The sequence below is a fragment of the Pleurodeles waltl genome, chromosome 12 (assembly GCF_031143425.1).
Source record: "Pleurodeles waltl isolate 20211129_DDA chromosome 12, aPleWal1.hap1.20221129, whole genome shotgun sequence".
Classification (NCBI taxonomy): Eukaryota; Metazoa; Chordata; class Amphibia; order Caudata; family Salamandridae; genus Pleurodeles; species Pleurodeles waltl.
In genome coordinates, this window is record NC_090451.1 from 287,242,344 (window position 1) to 287,262,476 (window position 20,133).

The following is a 20,133-nucleotide window of genomic DNA, read 5'->3' on the forward strand; positions in this document are numbered from 1 at the left end:
AAGACAATAACATTTTCAAAATGTAGTCTTCTTAAAACAGATGGTAAAATAAAAACAAAAGCAAAGAAAACGTACTTCTTGCAGACATATTTTAAGTAGTTTGGGAAAAAAGATATGCTATATATATATATATATATATATATTCCACTGTAATGTTCAATTATTCCGCATCAATAATCTCAAATGGTAGCAAAGCGTATTGTTCCACCACGGCTTGTCGTGGTTTTGAATAACTATCAGCAAATGTTTGTTTTATAAAGCTTTACACTGATCCCTTGAACAAACTTCCTCCTTTTATTTGAATATATGACCTCCGTTCAAAACTATTTGTTTCCTTTTCTGCATCAGTGTTGACAGAATAAAGTCCTTTTTACATTCTACGGAAGACCAGGAAGAACAACAAGCTGAAATAGAATTTAACAGAGTGTAATGAAATATGTTTGCCATTAATCAAACATTACACGGAACTGTAAGACGCAACATCTGCCATTGCAAAAACGCAATTATTCTCTAACTATAGTAACTAAACATGGTTAGTAAGAGCACTGTATATCTAGTGATTTCTGGAATCTAAACGGATTCTTTAACGTGTTTAATTAATGATTTTTTTACAGCATTACTGCATATTAAGGCACTTGCGCTTTTGACAGAACATAGTATCAAATGAGATGAACCTTAGAAATAACACCTTTTGTTTGGTGAAAATCAAAAATCTTGCATTGACTGTACATGTCTTCAAACTAAATCGCAAAACTTTAACATGAAAACAACAGATGCAATCGAAGTCAAGGACTATATCAATAATTCATTATGGGCAAAAACACCTCTTCCATTATTGTTAAAACACTCGTAATGTGTTCTGAAAACAAAAGGCAATCAAAGCATTCTTAAAAGATATTTAGATGCCCAAAAGAGAGTTATAGCCAGCATAGACCACGCATCTCCGTATTAGACACATCTTTTTGAAAAAAACTAAGTCTGACCTATTTGCGAAATAATTTACCTCTTTCGGAGCATCTATACTGTGCCTCTCGTAAACCGTGACAGCCGTCTCTGAAGCATAAAGTTGAAACCGAGCTATCGTCTGTGCTTGCTTTTGAAAGTTGCCGCCTCATCCATTACCCATAATACCGCGCCACATCCGGATTCTCGTGGTGCAAGCACAGCAGCCATTTTGTAATGGCAAAGTCTTCATTTGTGCCTAGTAGAAGTGGTCTATTTATATCACACAACCTCATCTAGACGATTTTTGTCAACTATCACAAAAAAAAATTGTGAAACGATATTTAGGGGGTTATTACAACTTTGGAGGAGGTGTTAATCCGTCCCAAAAGTGACGGTAAAGTGACGGATATACCACCAGCCGTATTACGAGTCCATTATATCCTATGGAACTCGTAATACGACTGGTGGTATATCCGTCACATTTGGGACGGATTAACACCTCCTCCAAAGTTGTAATAACCCCCATAATGTCCTGCAACCGGGTAGACACACCTTATTGAAGAAAACGAAGTCTGACCTATTTACAAAATAATTTACCTCCTTCGGAGCATCTATATTGTGCCTCTCGTAAATAGTGACAGCCGTCACTGAAACATAAAGTTGAGAACGAGCTATAGGCAGTGCTCGCTTTTGATAGTTGCCGTCCCATCCATTGCCCATAATAACGTGCCACTTCTGGATTTTCATAGAACAAGCACGGCAGCCATTTTATAATGGTAAAATCTTCATTTGTGCCTAGTAGAAGTGGCCTATTTATATCACACAACCTCATCTAAAAAATTTCCTCAACTATCACAAAAAGAAAATTGTAAAGCAATATATAGCACCCTGCACCCAGGTTGTCATAATGAGTGATCTACATATAAAACCAAAGACAGGGAGAAGAAAGGTAAAAAAAAAAGTAATGAAGAATATATAAGAAAATACAGCACCATCTTAAAGTGGTCTTTAAGTCTATCCAGACTTGTTATCCCATACACAACCTCTTTAAACCCAAACAAGTTGCTTATAGAAATCCTAAAATAAGGTTATGATTGCTAACACCGCCAGCAAGATTTTTAATACAACAAGGAGGCAAAAGCCATCAATACCTCCTTATCGATGTCCTTCAAAATGACTTAGCACGATACACTGAAGGAAATAGTGAAATTCCTCATCAATATTATGAACCATTTCCACAGATCATAAACGCCAGATCCATGCAGCTTCCTTACGACGTAAGGCCAGCTCTCTATTTCCACCTCTTCGATTAGGTGGTACTTGATCCACCGCATGGAACCATACTTCACTGTTATTAGAATGATGTTCAATCATGTGACTCGCTAACGGATATCTCATTGATTGATTGAGGAGAATGTACATATAAACAGTGGACTAAGATCTAGCTCAAAATTTGTGCCACAAAAAACACATCACAGCATTGACCTTTTCCGTATGAGGGTCACTAAGGACCTGTATAGGTGTGTGGAAAAATCGACTAACTGAAAATTTAGAGGGGACAATCTAACTAAAACAGAAAGAATTGCATTACAGACCCTAAAATCTGATCAAACGTTAGTTATCAGGGAAGCAGACAAAGGGGGTAATGTAGTTATGAACAAACATGATTATATACAGGAAATCAACAGAAAACTGTCAGATTGTGCCTGTTATGAACACATCTTAGAGAATCCTTTGAAAGCTTTAAGTGAATATATCAACATGCACCTAGTGGATTGGCGCGAAAGTTGCCTAATTACAGATGGGGGAATATAACTATCTTTTGGCTAAGGAATCTTATTTTCCCTGTATATATATGCTGCCAGAAATACATAAGGGGGGAAGATTTCCACCCGGGAAACCAATTATATCGGGCATTTTGTCTCCTACTGAGAAGATGTCAGAATATGTGGATGCGTTCTTACATCCATTTGTACAAAATCTACCGGCTTATGTACAGGACAGAAAGGATATACTTAACAAATTTGAGGACTTTGAGTGGTCCGACGATTTGATGTTTGTAACTATGGATGTAACCAGCCTATACACCTGCATACAGAAACAATTTGGTACTAGAGCGATCAAATACTTTTTGCGCACTAGAACCGCAGATCATTGGGAACACAACAATATGCTAATGGAAATGATAGATATTATTTTGTCTAAAAACTACTTTCTCCATGATGGTCAGTGGTTCCACCAACTACAGGGGACTGCAATAGGTTCCAGGTTTGCTCCCTCCTATGCCTGTCTCTTTATTGGCTGGTATGGGAGCGAGCATGCCTGGGGCAAATATGCTTTCCGATGGACTGATTTGGTTGTTTTTTGGGGAAGGTATATTGATGACATTATTCTTTTGTGGAAAAGAACTGTGAAACAGCTAGTAGCCTATCATGCCTTCCTCAATGATAATCCATTCAATGTCCAACTCAGCTTACAACATAGTAGAGAATGGATTGAGTTTTGGGATATTTAATTTTATGTGAAAAACAATAAGATACAGAGTACGTTATTTAGAAAGTCCACAGTATGTAATAGTGTCCTTCGTGATAGCAGTGCCCATCCGAAATCGGTTATTAACAATATTCCATTTGGAGAAATGGTATGAATTAGGCACAACTGCAGCACCAGTGACACTTTTAATGCGCACGTTAACAAAACCAAGCAGAGATTTAGGATTAGGGGCTATAAAGAAAATGTTCTTATTAATGCAGAAAAACAGATTGACGGGGTGATGAGAAGTACAGTATTAAAATCTAAAAAGAATAGAAAGGGAGAAAATCCTAGACAGCCGGTGTTCGTAACTAAATTTTCCACTCTGAGTAATGATATCTATAAGATATTACAAAAACATTGGCAACTTCTTTTGGAAATGCCTGGTATAAAAAATGAGGTGTCCAGCAAGCCAAAGGTGACCTACCATAGGCGCCGGACCCTTAGGGATCACCTATGTCCTAGCTATATTACCACCAACACAATGCACACATGGTTATCCATTAGTCCGAAGGGATTTTTCAGATGTCATGAACGTAACATCTGCAGTTTGGGAGTTGTTAAGATCAAGAATTTCTGTTATACACTAAGAAGAGATCTGAAATTAGGCATTTTATAAACTGTAAAATAAAATATACTGTGTACATAATGGGGTGCACATGTAACAAAATCTATGTGGGCAGTACAGTAAGGCAACTTAAATTCCGGATACAGGAACATATCAGTGCAATAAAGAACAAGGATATGAGATATCCGTTAGCGCTTCACATGATTGAACATAATTCTAATAACAGTAAAGTATGGTTCCATGGGGTGGATCAGGTACCACCTAATCGAAGAGGTGGAAATAGAGAGTTGGCCTTACGTCATAAGGAAGCTGCGTGGATCTGCCGCTTATGATCTGTGGAACTGGGTAATAATATTGATGAGGAATTTCATTATTTTCTTTAGTGTATCGTGCTAAGTCATTTTGAAGGACATCGATAAAGAGGTATTGATGGCTTTTGCCTCCTTGTTGTATTAAATATCTTGCTGACGGTGTTAGCAATGATAACCTCATTTTAGGATTTCTATAAGCAAATGTTTGGGTTTAAAGAGGTTGCGTATGGGATAACAAGTCTGGATAGACTATAAGACCACTTCAAGATGGCCACTGTATTTTCTTATTTATTCTTCATTACTTTTTTACCTTACTTCTCCCCGTCTTTGGTTTTATATGTAGATCGCTCAATATGACAACCTGGGTGCAGGGTGCTATATATTGCTTTACAATTTTCATTTTGTGATAGTTGAGGAATTTTTTTTAGATGAGGTTGTGTGATATAAATAGACAACTTCTACTAGGCACGAATGAAGATTTTGCCGTTATAAAATGGCCACCGCACTTGTACGATGAAAATCCGGATGTGGGACGGCAACTATCAAAACCGAGCACTGCCGATAGCTTGGTTTCAACTTTATGCTTCAGTGACAGCTGTCACTGTTTACGAGAGGCACAGTATAGATGCTACGGAAGGAGGTAAATTATTTTGCAAGGAGGTCAGACTTAGTTTTTTTCAAAAAGGTGTGTCTAATACGGAGATGCATGGTATATGCTGGCTATAACTTTTGGGCATCTAAATATCTTTTACGAATTCTTTGATTGCCTTTTGTTTTCAGAATACATTACGAGCGTTTTAACAATAAGGGGAGGTGTCTTTGCCCATTATGAATTATTGATGTACTCCTTGACTTCGATTGCATCTGTTGCTTGGATACTCAATACATGATGAGTATTTTAGCCTAAACGGGCGGATGACAAGTATTTTTGTTTAAACGGACGTCTATTGCCGCCTGCAACAATTTTATATCCCCCCATTGTTTGTTTATTTTTTGGCAGAGAAGGTCGAGCATTGATGTTAATATGGAACTGCTTAGTAGAACTATGAAGGGATATGTCTACTCATTGTTGGCAGACATGGAGGTTCGAATATAGTCCCTTTTTGCTTGAGAATAAAGGTGTGTGGGATTTGCTTTACGAAGAGGAAGAGGATTGTTTGTTCATGAGGAACATGTGGAAATAAGGATAATGTCATCTTTGGTGTGATATGGCATCTCTCCCCCTTTCTTTTTGCACTAGGTACTTTGCCTAATGTGGGCAATACTGTGTGGATAATGAAATCCATGATGCAAATTGGAAAGATAAATAATAACAAATTGAACTATAAAAAGGTATGAAAACCGTCATATTATATACTGGTAACAATAATTAAGAACATTGTATGTATATAAAAATATTAGTTTTTCTTTGTTAAGCATTGATTTATGAATATATAGTAGACCGTTGTAGCCATGGAGAAATGATACTGTAAGTGTATTATGGGAGTGAAAAAACAGTCAAGACTATCAGCTTAGGTAATATATTTACTTGAGGCAATATTTGTAAGGGAATATTTTTTTATATTTCTTGGGGTTTCTTCATAGGGTTTTCATTGACCACCTATACCTACAGATGTGCCTTTCAGGAAATGTATGAGTGACTATGTATATACATTTGTTGACGTTTACTAATTTTTTAACCATTTCTCTATAGTCTGTCATGTAATATATGTGTTTTCATGGTAGAGTTTTGTGAAATGTATATTATACTATGGTCTTCTGTAGTATGGTTTTTCATATTACATATGTTGGTTTTAAAGAAATGGATATATAGATTGTGGGGTTCCCTTGTTTGGATGTTAAGTTATTAGACAATAGGTGATTATCTAATGTCAAGTATGTCTTGTTTGTACAGTATATATGGTATGTATGTGGGGTCTTAATGTCAGGATATTATACTCATTTTATTGCAGCCCTGAAGAAGTCCTATGTTGAGGACGAAACACGTTGGCTGAAGGTGTTAGGATATGCTCTTAAGAAAAAAAGAAGAAGAAAGTGAAGACAATAATGAAACTACATTGAATTATTGGACTTGTTTTGATATGTCTAAGTGGTGCACCATCAAAATATATATAATAAAATGCAACTCCTGATCAATGTTCAATGATGCACATAGCAATTTAATTACTTCATTGTTAAAGTGACTTCCCCATTCTGATTCTAAAGATATCAGAAACCTAAAATGTGGTATCAGTTCCCTAAGCAGCAGTTTCACTACTGTGAGGCTGTCATTTCTTTGTGTAGGGTATGCTGCAATCCAGTGACTAAAGATGTAGACAATCACCAACATGTATCTCAAACCTCCACACACAGACATCTCAATAAAATCCAATTACATTCTGCTGAATGGACCTCAGGCTCGTCCAATGTGGCTCAAATTAACCACAGTTGCCTTTCCCGCATTCATTTGCTGGCAAATGACGCAACAATGGCAAACTGCTTCAGCAACTTTTCTAAACCTTGGGTGGAACCAAATGTGCTTGAACAAACAAATCATGGCATCCCTCCTAACTTGTGCTTGACCATGATAATACCTAGCCATTCGAGACAAAAGACTATTTGGCAAAACCAACTGACCCTCTTCTAAAACCCACGATTCACCATGTCTCTGTACACATTTCTTTTAGCTCCATGAAATTTTTCCTCCGTCAACATTATTCTGCATTGTCTTCAATACTTCCAATGTATCTATTACTTTTAATGCATAACTTGGACATGTTTCATCTTCTTCAGGTGACAATTCCCACTTATCCTTGAACGATATACAGTTCAAGGCGCAAAACCTTGAGACTTGATCCACATATCCATTTCTCATTGACACAAAATCTTGCGATTTCAGATGTGCACTGCATTTCACCATGGCAATCGTTTCAGGCATTTGGATAGCTTGCAACAATTCTTTAATCCTCTCACCATTTCTCACCGGTGAACCAGAAGAGGTCATGAAACCTCTCTGCGACCATAACTGGCCAAATTCATGGGCTATTCCAAATCCATACTGGCTGTCTGTATGGATGGTACCTTTAAGCTGAGCAGAAACATGGCAAGCTCTAGTAAGGGCTACCAGTTCCACTACTTGTGCAGAATATACTCCTCGAAGCCGAGACACTTCCAGGGTACCAGAAATTGTGCACAAAGCATATCCTGCTCTCAGTGTCCCTGTATTGTCTCTTAGACAAGCACCATCAACAAAGATAGTTTGGTCATTTTCTTCAAGTTGCATGTCACTAATGTCAGGTCTCGGTTTCGTGCACAAGTCAGTTATTTCAGGTTAATCATGCTCAGTGTCTTCCAACGTTTCAATATCAACATTTTCATTTGGAAGTAAGGTTGCCAGGTTCAGCACTGTACATCTTTTCAATGACACATTTGGTGTCCCTAGAATACTCGTATCATATCTGGTCAATCTTGCACCAGTTAGATATTGGGTTTTCCTCTTTGTGAGTAGGATTTCAATGGAGTAAGGGACCATGATAGTTAAGGGGTGTCAAAACACAAGGGCTTCACACTGTGTGAGGCTCTGTCCCACCGGTGCAACAGCATGCAAAACAGCCTGGTAAAGCTGCTGCGACTGGGTCCAAAGTGACTGAAAAATATGCTACTAGGTGGTTTATACCTCCATGGACCTGCGTCAAGACAGACAATGAACATGCATCATGACAAAACAATGTGAAGGATTTCATGTAATCAGGCATACCCAATGCTGGAGATTTGCACAGACTCTCTCTCAAATCAGAAAAACATTTTCATGCAAGCCTGGCCTAACTCTATGGGATCGGAGACCTATTTACGGGACACCTTCTGCAAGGGCTTGGAAATGACTGAAAAATTGGAAATCCACTGGCCACATTAGCCTACCATCCCTAGACACATCCTGACATCTCTCTGTATGGTCGGGGGACTGATCTGCAATATGGTAGTGACTCTTTCTCTGGATATTTTCCTTGAACCCTTCTCGATTTGGTGACCCAAGTATTTCACTTCTTTGTGACAGTATTGAAATTTAAGTGGAGACATTTTATGACCATTCTTTCCAAAATGGTTCAGCCAGGCACTCATGTCGTATTTGAACACATCCCTTGTTTTGGACCCAATCAGCAAGTCATCAATGTACTGTACCAAGGTCGATTGAAAAGTCAATTCCAATGACTCCATTTTCTTTTTCAGGATCTGACTATGGAAGGTGACTCTGAAAACCATTGAGCAATTCAACACCAACAGTAAAAATGTGAAACAAAAAATAAATTGAGTGTCCTTGTGAAGAGGCACAGAAGAGAAGGCTTGTGACAAGTCAATAACAGTGGACCACTCAGTATCCCATGGAATCTGGAACATTTTCACAGCTGGATTTGGCATCAAGGGGCAACATTTAGGGCCATATGTACAAACACTTTTTCCCCATAGACACAGAATGGGTAAAAACCTTTGCTACATCTGGCCCTTAATCACAATGTCATTTATTTTTCTCAAATCCTGGACAATTTAAACTTTCCCACAGGGCTTTTTCAACCCCATTTTCAGTGAATTACACGGGCTGCTCAACACTTCTTTCAGGACCCTTTGTTTTACAAATTCTGCAATGCCCTGGGCAACCTCTATGAGAATATCCTGTGGCATTTGGTACTGGGGAATCTAAGGAAAAATTGCAATCGACTTTACAGGAACTTTAACTGGCTCAACTCCTTTTATCAGACCGTTCTCTTTCCCTGTCAAGTTCCACACCTTCTCTTTAACCATTCCCTGTAAACCAGGAGGAAGCTCCTTCACAGCAAACACTGGAAAGAAATGAGGGGGTATTCCTCATTTGTGGTTTCATACTCTGTCTCTGGGGTTGGACCATCTTCATCATCACTATTAGTCTCTATCTTGATTCCATCATTTGAGCAAGTAATCAAGCACCTGGTTTTACACAAAGTTTCTTCCCAATAGACTTGAATAACAGACTACACATTTGTGCATCCCTGAAAATTGCCAATCTTAACCTGTACTTGATCTGTAATCAGGTTAGTCAAATACAGATTCTCTACTCCTACAATCTGGACTGTCCTTCCTGAAAGGGGAACATTTGGAACGTCTCCAGATCTTACTGTAGAGTGTATTGCTCCTGTGTCAACCAAGAATGAAACTCTGTGAACCATGACTTTTCTCTTCACATAGGGGCCTTTCTGATCTACTTACAAGGAAACTGCAAGCACATATTCATCCTCATCCAACCTCTCACTCACCCAATCTTCATTTATTCCATTCTCATTGTGTTACGGGAATTGGTGTACCGTTTTATTACTTTGGTTAGATCTCTGACCTGCGACCTGTTGAGGAAGCACCACCTGCTGCTGTTCTATTAGGGCTTGAGGTATTTGAATTTGCTGTCTAGGTACCATTGGAACCTGCTGTTGCATTGGCTGCAACTGTGTCATTTATAAACGTGGCATTTGCACCTGCTGCATGGGTTGAAAATTCTGCATTTGGTTCACATTATTCTGGAAATTCGGATTATGACCTATCATTATAGGTCCTCTCATGTTTTGAAACAAATTGATGTCATTAGTTTGCTGAACAACACCTTCCTGCACCATCACCCTCCACTCCTGTTTTAACCAATGTCCGACTACTTCACACGCATAACAAGGCAATACTCTCTTCATTCCCTGCACATCATTCTGAACCACTACAGTACTCAAATCTGGACCACTGTTTACATTACCTCCTCAACCTCCACATCTCATCTTATTTTGAAATACCATGTTTTCCTGCTGCTGCTGTGGTAGTTGTTGTGGAAAATGTCCCTGCATCCCTGTTTGGGCAGCTTTAATCTGCATCACCATTGCATTCTCTTTCTGCTTTCTCTGCTTCAATTCAATCTCATCACCACAGTACTTTGCATACTGCAAAACCTCATCAATCGGCTTTGCTTGCCAGCAAATCAAATGACTCTTAATCATCTGGCTAATTTCAGGTCTCAATCCTTCCACAAATCTGAACACAAAATGTATAATTTCTTTTGGCTGAATTGTTTCTGTACCACTGTAATGCTTGAATGCCTGCAACAATCTCTCAAAGTATGCATGTATCGACTTCTTTGCTTCTTGAGCTGTCCTGTCTATTCTCTGCCAGTCAATATTTTTGGGTGAAATTCTCATTTTCAAAAGTTAAATCACGTTGTAGTAATATTTTATTACATCAGGAGACAGCGCACCCGTAACCTGATCCTGCTCTGGTTCTTTTGTCAGACAATCTATACTCCTCTTACACTCCACCCACAGATCAGCTGGAACTACTATCTCTAAAAGCGCGTTCATGTCCTCCCACAGGCACTTTGCAAGTTTCACAAACCTGTCTGTCTGCTGATGCCATTCTACTGGTTTTTCTCTCAACCTAGGATAATCATTGGTAAAAGATAGAATGTCACTTATGCTCTAAGGGACGTGAACAAAATTCCCTCGGGGAATCTCTTTCATTGGTAACATTTTCACTGGATCCTTGTCCTGCTGCACATTTGCAGTCAATTCTGCCAAATCCCTTTTCCCTTATCTCTTTTCTTTACCCATCTGCCTTCCTATTTGTCCACTGCTCCCATTTCTGGGCACTTTGAAGCAACGACCTAAAGTGTGCCTTCATGCCGGCAGATCTCATGTGTTCGGAATCTTTTGTCTCAAAATCTAACCTGTAACTCTTTTTCAAATGCTTGGTTTTCTATATTTCTATGCCGTACTTCCCTGCCAGGTCTGCTAGCTTTTGATGCACATTGCTGAATTCTCTTGTAATTTGCGGGCACAGATATCTCAACTCTGCTTCTGTCTAATCTGTTTACACCCATAGTCCCCTCAAAGAGTTCACCCACTTCCATTCCTAGCCTAGTGTAGTTCAAGTACTCCTCTTCCTTGGAAGCACTCTGCAGGGTATTCAGCTTGTCTAACCATTCAGTCAACTGCTGGGCAGTCAAACCCTGCAACGAAATGTTGTTAGCCTGTGCTGGTGACACCTGTTGTACAACTGTATTCGGGGTCTGCGAAGTCAGTAAGTTCAAGCTCTGACTATCATTCGATCCTATGACAGTATCCAGGAGAACTCTGGATGAACTAAGGTCTAGCAAAGATCTTGATCTGTCAAAGGTCTGTCCCACAGGAGAGACATTCTCATTAAGTCCCCCTCCCATTGAATTCTGACTCAGGGCTCCCAGTCCATTTGCGCTGGTCTTCTCTTGGGCAAACAGAGGCACAATCGGACGAATGGTAACAGGTACAGATACAGCATCTGGACTAGGTCTAACACTTAAGTTCTGTGGTTGCGTAGTTCACATATTCTGGCTCATCAGTACAGACATATCTGTCTGGGTTCCTGTTATCGGAGTGTACTTTGGCGTTGTCTGTGTCTGCACTTGAGGCAGTAAAAGTGGAGTTGGAGTTCTGTCTGAACCAACATCGGTCTTGGTAAAGCCTGTCCCAGTGGGACTATTAAGGTTGTGGCAATTTCCAAAATGGGCACATCAGGGTAAATTCTCTGGGCATTTGGCTGTGGCACCTGACTTGGGACTAGTGGAGTAGTAGGTACGTTAAGACTGCTCTGTATTGGGCTCTGTGTCGGGCTAAGACTGACCTGCACTGGACTCGTTGTCACGTTAACCAGTGTCAAAGCTGAAGGATCAGCACTGGTACTCGGACCACCCTCATGTGCTCCATATGGTGGTGGAAGATTTATCAATAACTGCAAAATAAATTCATCATCATCTGACTCTTCCTCATATGTCAATGATTTTCTAGACTCTTTTGGTTCCCCCTTCTTACTCTCGGAAGGGATCATATTTGTTTTTCGGGTAGCTTTCTTTCCTTCTCTCTCGCTATCTTGGGTAATCACCGGGAATAACTTAATCCCCTGTAAAGTCTCGGCTCTCCAAAATTTCTGAGCATGATCCCATCTAGCCTCCGCTAGTGTCTTTCCTGCCTTCCTCGTCCTCCTCTCAAATTTCTGTTGCTGTCTGACTACTAACTCTAAAATCACTAATGCCTCAAACTGTGCTGGTCTCTGAGGGGGTTTCAGACCGTACAGCACTCTCTGCAAATGCTCCAAACTCCTCAAACTAAATGAGCGCAACACACTTTTCTTCTATTATAATATAAGCTGGTGTACCTTCTGGCAGTGCAATATCCCCGATACTTGTTGTAATGTACGTATCTTCTCTTAAAACACTCTTTAAAGCTTTGAAAGATTTCAATTTCAATTTTGCGACCTTTGTTTCTCTAAATCAAATCAGGAAGTGACTTAATACCAGAAGTCTCTTCACCCACATTCTCAACCATTTACACTTCACGGACAACTGCCATCTGGATCTGTGCGCGACCCTGCTCACTAACCAACCTATCCCAGCGCAGCTCCAATGAAGTCACACTCACACATACTGCAGCTGACAACGTCTTGCAGGTTGTCCTCCCAAACGCAGATTCACACTAAACTAATGCAAAATTATTGTGTGCACTAAACAAAATCAAAACCAAATTTGTCCATTTACTACAGGTAGGGTAACACAATCGCTTCAGAAACTTACGGATTTTTCATTGACGGCGTTTCGCTCTAACAGCTACTCCTTCTTTTTCAGCTCCCCTGATTTGCAAGCAAAATTCGACCTGCAAATTTTACTCTCAACTGATGAGTGGGTCTGTCCTGGTGAACATAGGATTTGCCAGATCTGTCGAAAAATTATTTCACTCACACTCTGACTTGTAGACCATGCCCGATCAACCTATTAAACCAGACAAATTACAACATAAACCATGTGTCTCACACTCTTTTTAATATATTCTCCGGAGTTTTAAATCATGCAGGGTCCGTACATCAACACGTGGACAATTTTTTAGCGCAAAGCGCCACACACATGTGAAGTTCGACGACTTCCCTACTCTCACTCTTCGGAGTACGCACACTCCTTGTACAACTTCATTTGGAGTACACAAACTCCCTAAACCCTCACAAACATCACAATTTACCAGCGATTTGCATAGGCTGTGCAAGCGCAAAATATACTTCACTAGAACACCGAGAACATACTCAACCAACCATTGGCAAGCTCCAAGATTCTGCGAACATCATTTTAAGAACCTAGGGACACATTTTAACTCCAATTTGTTTCATTGAAAAAATAAATCTAAAATGTCACCAATTTCACCAAATATGAGAATTATTTTTCTCTTTCTAGGAGACTACAATCTCTGGGGACACCTGTTATTTCTCTTTTACAATCTCTGGGACTAAATACTGTACTACCTATCTCTGGACTGTATGATGGGCTCTTAAGGAGACAAACCATCAAGCTGCTACCATCTCTGTTAGCGCGACTGACCTTAATAAGTGAACTTACAAGTGGACGCAAATACCTTTTGACTACGCTTAAAATGTTTCCACCATATGAACCGTGTACCAATAACAATCAATTGCAAATAATCAACCTTTAGTATTAATAATCAATAGGAGTCGGTAAATGTCACACACCATGAACTTGTATTCAAAATAACCACACCTTTATGTAAAAGTTAAAATATTTATTTCCCTATATTAACAATGCTAAGGTAATGTAGGTTAATCTCAAAATCAATTGATAGACATGCAGAAACAACAGTGGCTGACAGAAACTATGAAAGAATCGCAATCTAATCAAAGCTCGAGCTACAACACATTCTAAAATTACAGTGCAAATTAATTGCAAGAATAGCTGCGCAAACATAATAACATACATTTGCATTCAGCAGAGCAAAGACATAAAATGTTATTTCATACGGCAAACTTCATCAGTGAGAACCCTAACTAACTTCAGATTAGAATTAGCATGTTTGGGCTTCATGTAAAAATAATTTAGTCAACACTAATTTGGAAAAACATGGATAGTGCGGTCGGTACCTAGAAACAAAAGCAAATAGACATTAGCAAACAAGATCATACTCAATATGCCTATCCTCAGTTTGGATCAGCAAGTGGTGACAGCCTTCGTCATCAGGACATCAGTTTGGTCAGCAAGGCATCAGGATTCAGCATCAAAGTTCAGAAATTACAGTCTTTTAAGCAGTAAACTTAAGCACGTCTCTTCTCAAGATGGAAATTGGGCAAAAGGGGTGTCACTTCTTAGTGCTAATCTAAGTTAGATGTCCTAAACTACTTCCCACATCCTAATTGGTTCATGAATCTCATGGTCACACTTTGTCCAGTAAAACTAAAACTTCAAATCCACACTTCTACTAGTACAGGGTTCACATGTCGATGATTGGCTCCTTTTGTACTGTTCTTATCATCCGGCTCGTCAGGTAAAAATATTGTTGCAGCTTATACTCCAGTCAGAGTCTCCACTGTATTCTCCTGAGAAAGTCAGTCTTACACATATTACATAAAGCAATGTTGCATTAGCAAGTACATCATTGCCTAGCAAGCAGTTCTCACGAAAAAGACTTTTAGCTAGGAGCACATGGACAGTACAGCGGAAAATCACAATTTAATTCTCTAAGCAGACATCTTATAAAACGCCTAAGAAATACAGCTTGACACGAGGCTGTGCAACTAGGCCAAGACCTCTGCTAAATTAAGGCCTACGATTAATAAAGCTAATACATAATGCATAACCCCCAATGTGACATATTACTACATTAATTAAACATAAGCTCAACATTCCATATTAATACGCCATAAATAAGTACACTTCGTGAACATTGGTGACCACCCATGTGGTCACACCTTCAAATGCGTGCATTATTTGTCTCTAAGTTATTTTCTCTAAGTTATTACACGTTCTACACTAATCCAACACTCAAAATACATTACTATTGATTAATAAAGTCATTAAAAACTCAGCGTTAACACTATCAATCTGGATTCTACTAAGTTTGCAACAGAAAAATCTCTGTGTTGTTGACCAAAAGTAATAAACACTTATTTGCTAGTTGATTATCTTCTCCATCATTGCAAATATCTGAATTTCCTGATCACCTGTAGAATGAATGTTAGAGGAAGAAAAGCGAGCGCAGTTTCCCTTGAACCGATGTCGTGGGTGCCTGGATAGGTAATCTGGCCCCTTTACCTTCACTCCTGTTGCAAAGGGATATATTTGCAGTGCTAATAGAAGATCCTGTTAAGGACAACTTTTACCAATGTTTTTTGTTTGTTTTACTTTGACAATCAGCAACACAAAAGTGCAGTCAGTTTCTGTTTTCAACCATGTGTATGTTTTTCTGCTAAGCCAAGCGTTGTATCATTTACATTATGGACAATAGTTGCAACAAATATATCCTTCTCTGTTTCAGCAAAGAATATATACTGTGATTTTCCTGTCTGTATGGATCAACACCATCTTATTTAGCTGACTTCAGAAAGCTGATAGAGTTAGTCCCAAGATCTTCATTTGTCCATTGTTTGGTTTGGAGGACTTATTTTACCTCCCCTCCTCCTTTACCATCCTGTCTGTCATCTGCACTTCACACTGGTAAAAGGAGGCATCAGTTGAATGGCCATCAGTTGGATGGAGCCTCAAATTTAAAACATTTGGATGAACCATCACTGTAGACATCTTTTGGCTCTCTCTGTGCTCACCACTAGAGTCTTTCAATGCTCCAGGCTCTGATCGTTGTGCTATTCCTAGGTTAGTCAAACATATAGTCCTAAAACTAAAATAAGTTAGTTCATGAAATGATCAAACGCAACATGCGTCATCACTGTTTCCATAGACTGGAACATCCCCTATAAACATATCTATTTAAGGGTTGGATGTGACTTTTAAAATTGATCATAAAATTTAGATAGCACAAGAATTAAACTGGCCACTTTGTGATTGACTTACAATGCAGATTTTAGGCTGAATGGGAGAACTATTAAACATGCATGTTTCAACATCCTCAATTCACAAGAATCCTGTACTTGTCGTGCATGGGTCTATTACATAAAGCATTCATCAGGCCAGTGGTAACCATGATGTCACCCTCCTGGAGTCATCTTAATTATGTTTAATGTTTTTGGGAGTCCACATAGACTTGGCCTATCAAAGTGATACCAAAATCATGTGTTGCGATATCAGTGAGGTGAATCTATATTAGCTTTTATTGGGATTTCAGAAGTTAGCTTAGCCCTTTATCTTGCAGGCCTGTGCCCCAGTCACCTAGTGACTTTTAACCTACTTAGCGTGCTCTGTTTCCGTCCATTTATTTTAATATTTCTTCTAAGATGGCTGCTATTGTTTATAGTTAGAGAAATGTTTTGATGTGCATTATCAGTGCCACTCTGAAGGCATCACTATCAGCATCATAATCAAGTAATTTATGTAGGTATTCACATCATGTCCCTTTCTCACATACGTGAGACAGGATGTACACTTGTTGGGGATTGTTTACATAGTTGCCGCCACAACTCTGCTTCATTTTCAAATGTTTGGGAACATATCTGCGCCAGGGGTCCTACAAGATCTGTATAAATACATCTCACATAGACAAGATTATCATAGGGATTCCTTTCAGATTCCATCTACACCGTCTATGCTGCACGACACCTTGCTGCAGAAATCAGCCTTCGTGTCATCACAGAGTCTGACCTAGAGACCTCATTACAAGGTAACCAGAGTTGAGGGGCGCTTCTCCTGTACATGGTACTTGTAGATTAGGTTTATCACCCCTAGCTCTCCTTAGATTAGAGATTAGGTACTCTATGCTAGGGAATTTGCAATTCATGTTTATTGCAAGATGTTGGGGGTCTTTGTATTCACGACTCCCATCTTAACAATTATGCTTCTTTTATTGTTCGTAATCCTAAACATTGCAGCTCATGCATTTTACCCTAGATTGCAGTCTTTTCAATAAATATATTGAAAACTTTCCTGCATCTCCTTCATTGCCTGTTTGTGACTAGAGTTCACACGTAAGACTGTCCGAAATCCTCTACTGTTTGGGTTTTTAGGGCGGTACTGCTTGTGAGCTGGGAGGGTTGGGCCGACAGTTGAGACTTGTTGTAGGAGTGACTTAGTCACCTACAAACAAAAGTGCTGTCATCCCTAAACAAGCAGTCTCGCTTAGGAGCGAGAGTCCAAATACGAAATCAGTACTATGTTCAAGTAGATAGAGCATAGACACATACCTCAACTTATTTCCCAGTGTCAATGAATACAATGGTCAGTATTTCTTTCACTGTTTTCAAGCTGGTGCAATGGAAGAATGAGGTTTGTAACTGTTGTAGGCTTGAACGTATGCAATATAAAAGATAACACAAGTTCATCCATAGGAACCTTTTATCACATCGAAGATAAACCTTAAATTGTATTTTGCACACATTGAAAATAAAAATCACACAGGAATTGGCCTGATGAAACAGAACTGCGCCTTGAATATAATTTATTTACTGATTGCATTTTTCCTATTCTTAGAATGTTGTCTATTGTCATATGTTTGGCGTAACTCGGTGATAGGAAAAAAAGCAATCTGAAGAAAACATCAAATATATCAATTGCTGGACATTGTGGATATGATGCTATTTCCAAGCCTAACTACAAGACTGAATATTTGTGCGCAGCCTATAGATCTAGAAAGGATTCCTGTGCAATATTTAAACAAGGCCAAATGTACATTAACTATCTACAATTATGAAGCAATTGTTGCAAAATTAACCTCTTCTCCTATGTTACAAACCTTTCTATTACTAAAAACATGCACCACAAGGCATAACAAAATAAAAAAGCCCTTCTTAATTAATAGTTTAAGCAGTGCTGCAGAGAGATTATCAGAAATGTTACATCCTTTTAATTACCAATTTTTAACTATGATCTGCAGTCTATGAGCATAAAGTTAGCTTATTTACAGTTAACTGACATTCCTGAACAGCATAGGTACCACTGGAGTGGCCTCACAGCAATGGTGGTTGTCTGGTGTTTACACAGTAGCTCAATATATACTGCCCGAGGTGTGTGATACTGAGGAAGAACTGAAAACACAGGGACTTCGCAGCTATGTAGTATTTTATTGGAGACACTGGTTATATTTAAGTGTTGTTTTGTGACTCAGATTTTGGGTGGGATTGTGAAATGTGCAAGTATGGTCCGTGTGTCCAATTGGAATCAGTGTTCTTTACTGAGGTGGATGAACTCTTGCAAGAGCTGGGTTAATACACACTTAACATTGGTTGCGCGCGAACTATAGTACATATGATAATTAGTCCTGCATGGTGCAGTATTAACACATGGTTGTATCACTTGCTGTCATTGTCAGTTAAAGAGACCATGCTGGCCAAACATGTGTACAAAAGAGTAGTCTAATGCATAGTGCGGCAAGTCAAAAGCAGTGATAGATGCAATAGGGGTGTAGAAGGCAAAACATATCCAGGTGGTTGGCCTTTAATATACTGGCAATTGTATTTTATACAGGAATATCACACAAGTGGAATTAGAGCAAGAGGGGCAGACAGAGGATGACAACCAGAAAGTGAAAGATAAGACAAGTGTTATGTAAGTAACAATGCCAATGGGCTGGTGTTTGCTTACATGAGGGGAATGTAGAAATGACAGATCATAGAAGACAGGCAGAATGTGTGTACTCAAGTTAGTGCCAGAAAAGATGCTAGTATATGCCATAGGGCCAACAGCAACATGCTATGACTAACTCCTGTATTAAGTTGCCTCTGGGCATATACAATAGTCTCTTTAATTCATAATGAATCAACACTATGATAAAACTGCTAGAAACAAACTTGTTATTGTAACAATTATATTCTGTTATTTATGTATAAAAACAATTTCATGCAAGCTTTGTTTTACAGAGGCGTGTGTATAGTTTTTAACTTGTTGGTATCACTAATATGGGTAATAGTGACACTGCCTTTAAGAACAACAGAAGCTTGGTATGAATCACTACTCCCTGTAGAGTGGACAGATCACTTTTCCCGATTATATTCTGGGATTACTGCTGTTACTTCTAGGGAACTGACCCATACCATGATTACTGAGAGTCCCAAAATTGAATTTACCCTGGAAGAAACCAAGGCTGCGATCGCTTCACTGAAATGGGGAAAGGCCCCCGGCCTTGATAAAATACCAGGCGATTTATACAAAACAAACCCAGATATATGGGCCCCATATCTGAACCTCATTTCCAATGCGGTAACTGCAGGAGCACCTGTCCCAAGCTCCTGGATGGGAGCAGAGATAGTTCCCATCTTTAAGAAAGGTAACCCCTCTAACCCTGTTAACTACCGTCCAATCTCCTTACTTGACAACTTCCAAAAACTTTTTGCTAAGCAAATTTTGTCTCGTTTAGAAGAATGGATTCTGGAAACTAACGCCATTTCTGATTTGCAAGCAGGGTTTAGGCCCGCAGTTAGTAACATAGATCAGGTGCTAAGATTCTTAACATTAAAATGGAAGACTGTAGAAGTAGGCGGAGGTAACCTTTTCGTAGTTTTTATTGACCTTAGAGCCGCGTTTGATCTGGTCCCCAGAAATCAGCTATGGCTGACACTAGCTAATATGGGTGTCCCACATGGCCTCCTGAAACTCATTATCCGACTACACGAGAATACTTATGCTCAAATCAGGAGTGGCAAGAAAGGTGACCTAACAAAAGCAGTGGCTATTGAGAGGGGAGTCAGGCAGGGGTGTGTTTTGGCCCCCACCCTTTTTCTTCTATACATAAATAATTGTATTAAGTATTTAGCAAACTGCACTAATGATTCCCCTAAACTGGCCGGGACCAAAGTACCATGCCTACTTTATGCAGATGACACTATCCTTCT

The 20,133-nt window shown here is 39.2% G+C and overlaps 1 protein-coding gene across 2 annotated transcripts in view; it reads right to left on the bottom strand.

Moving 5' to 3' along the window:
• Window positions 1-20,133, bottom strand: part of SLC12A4 (solute carrier family 12 member 4) — a 425,396-nt gene that overhangs the window by 42,412 nt on the left and 362,851 nt on the right. The gene's annotated exons all lie outside the window — the stretch shown is intronic.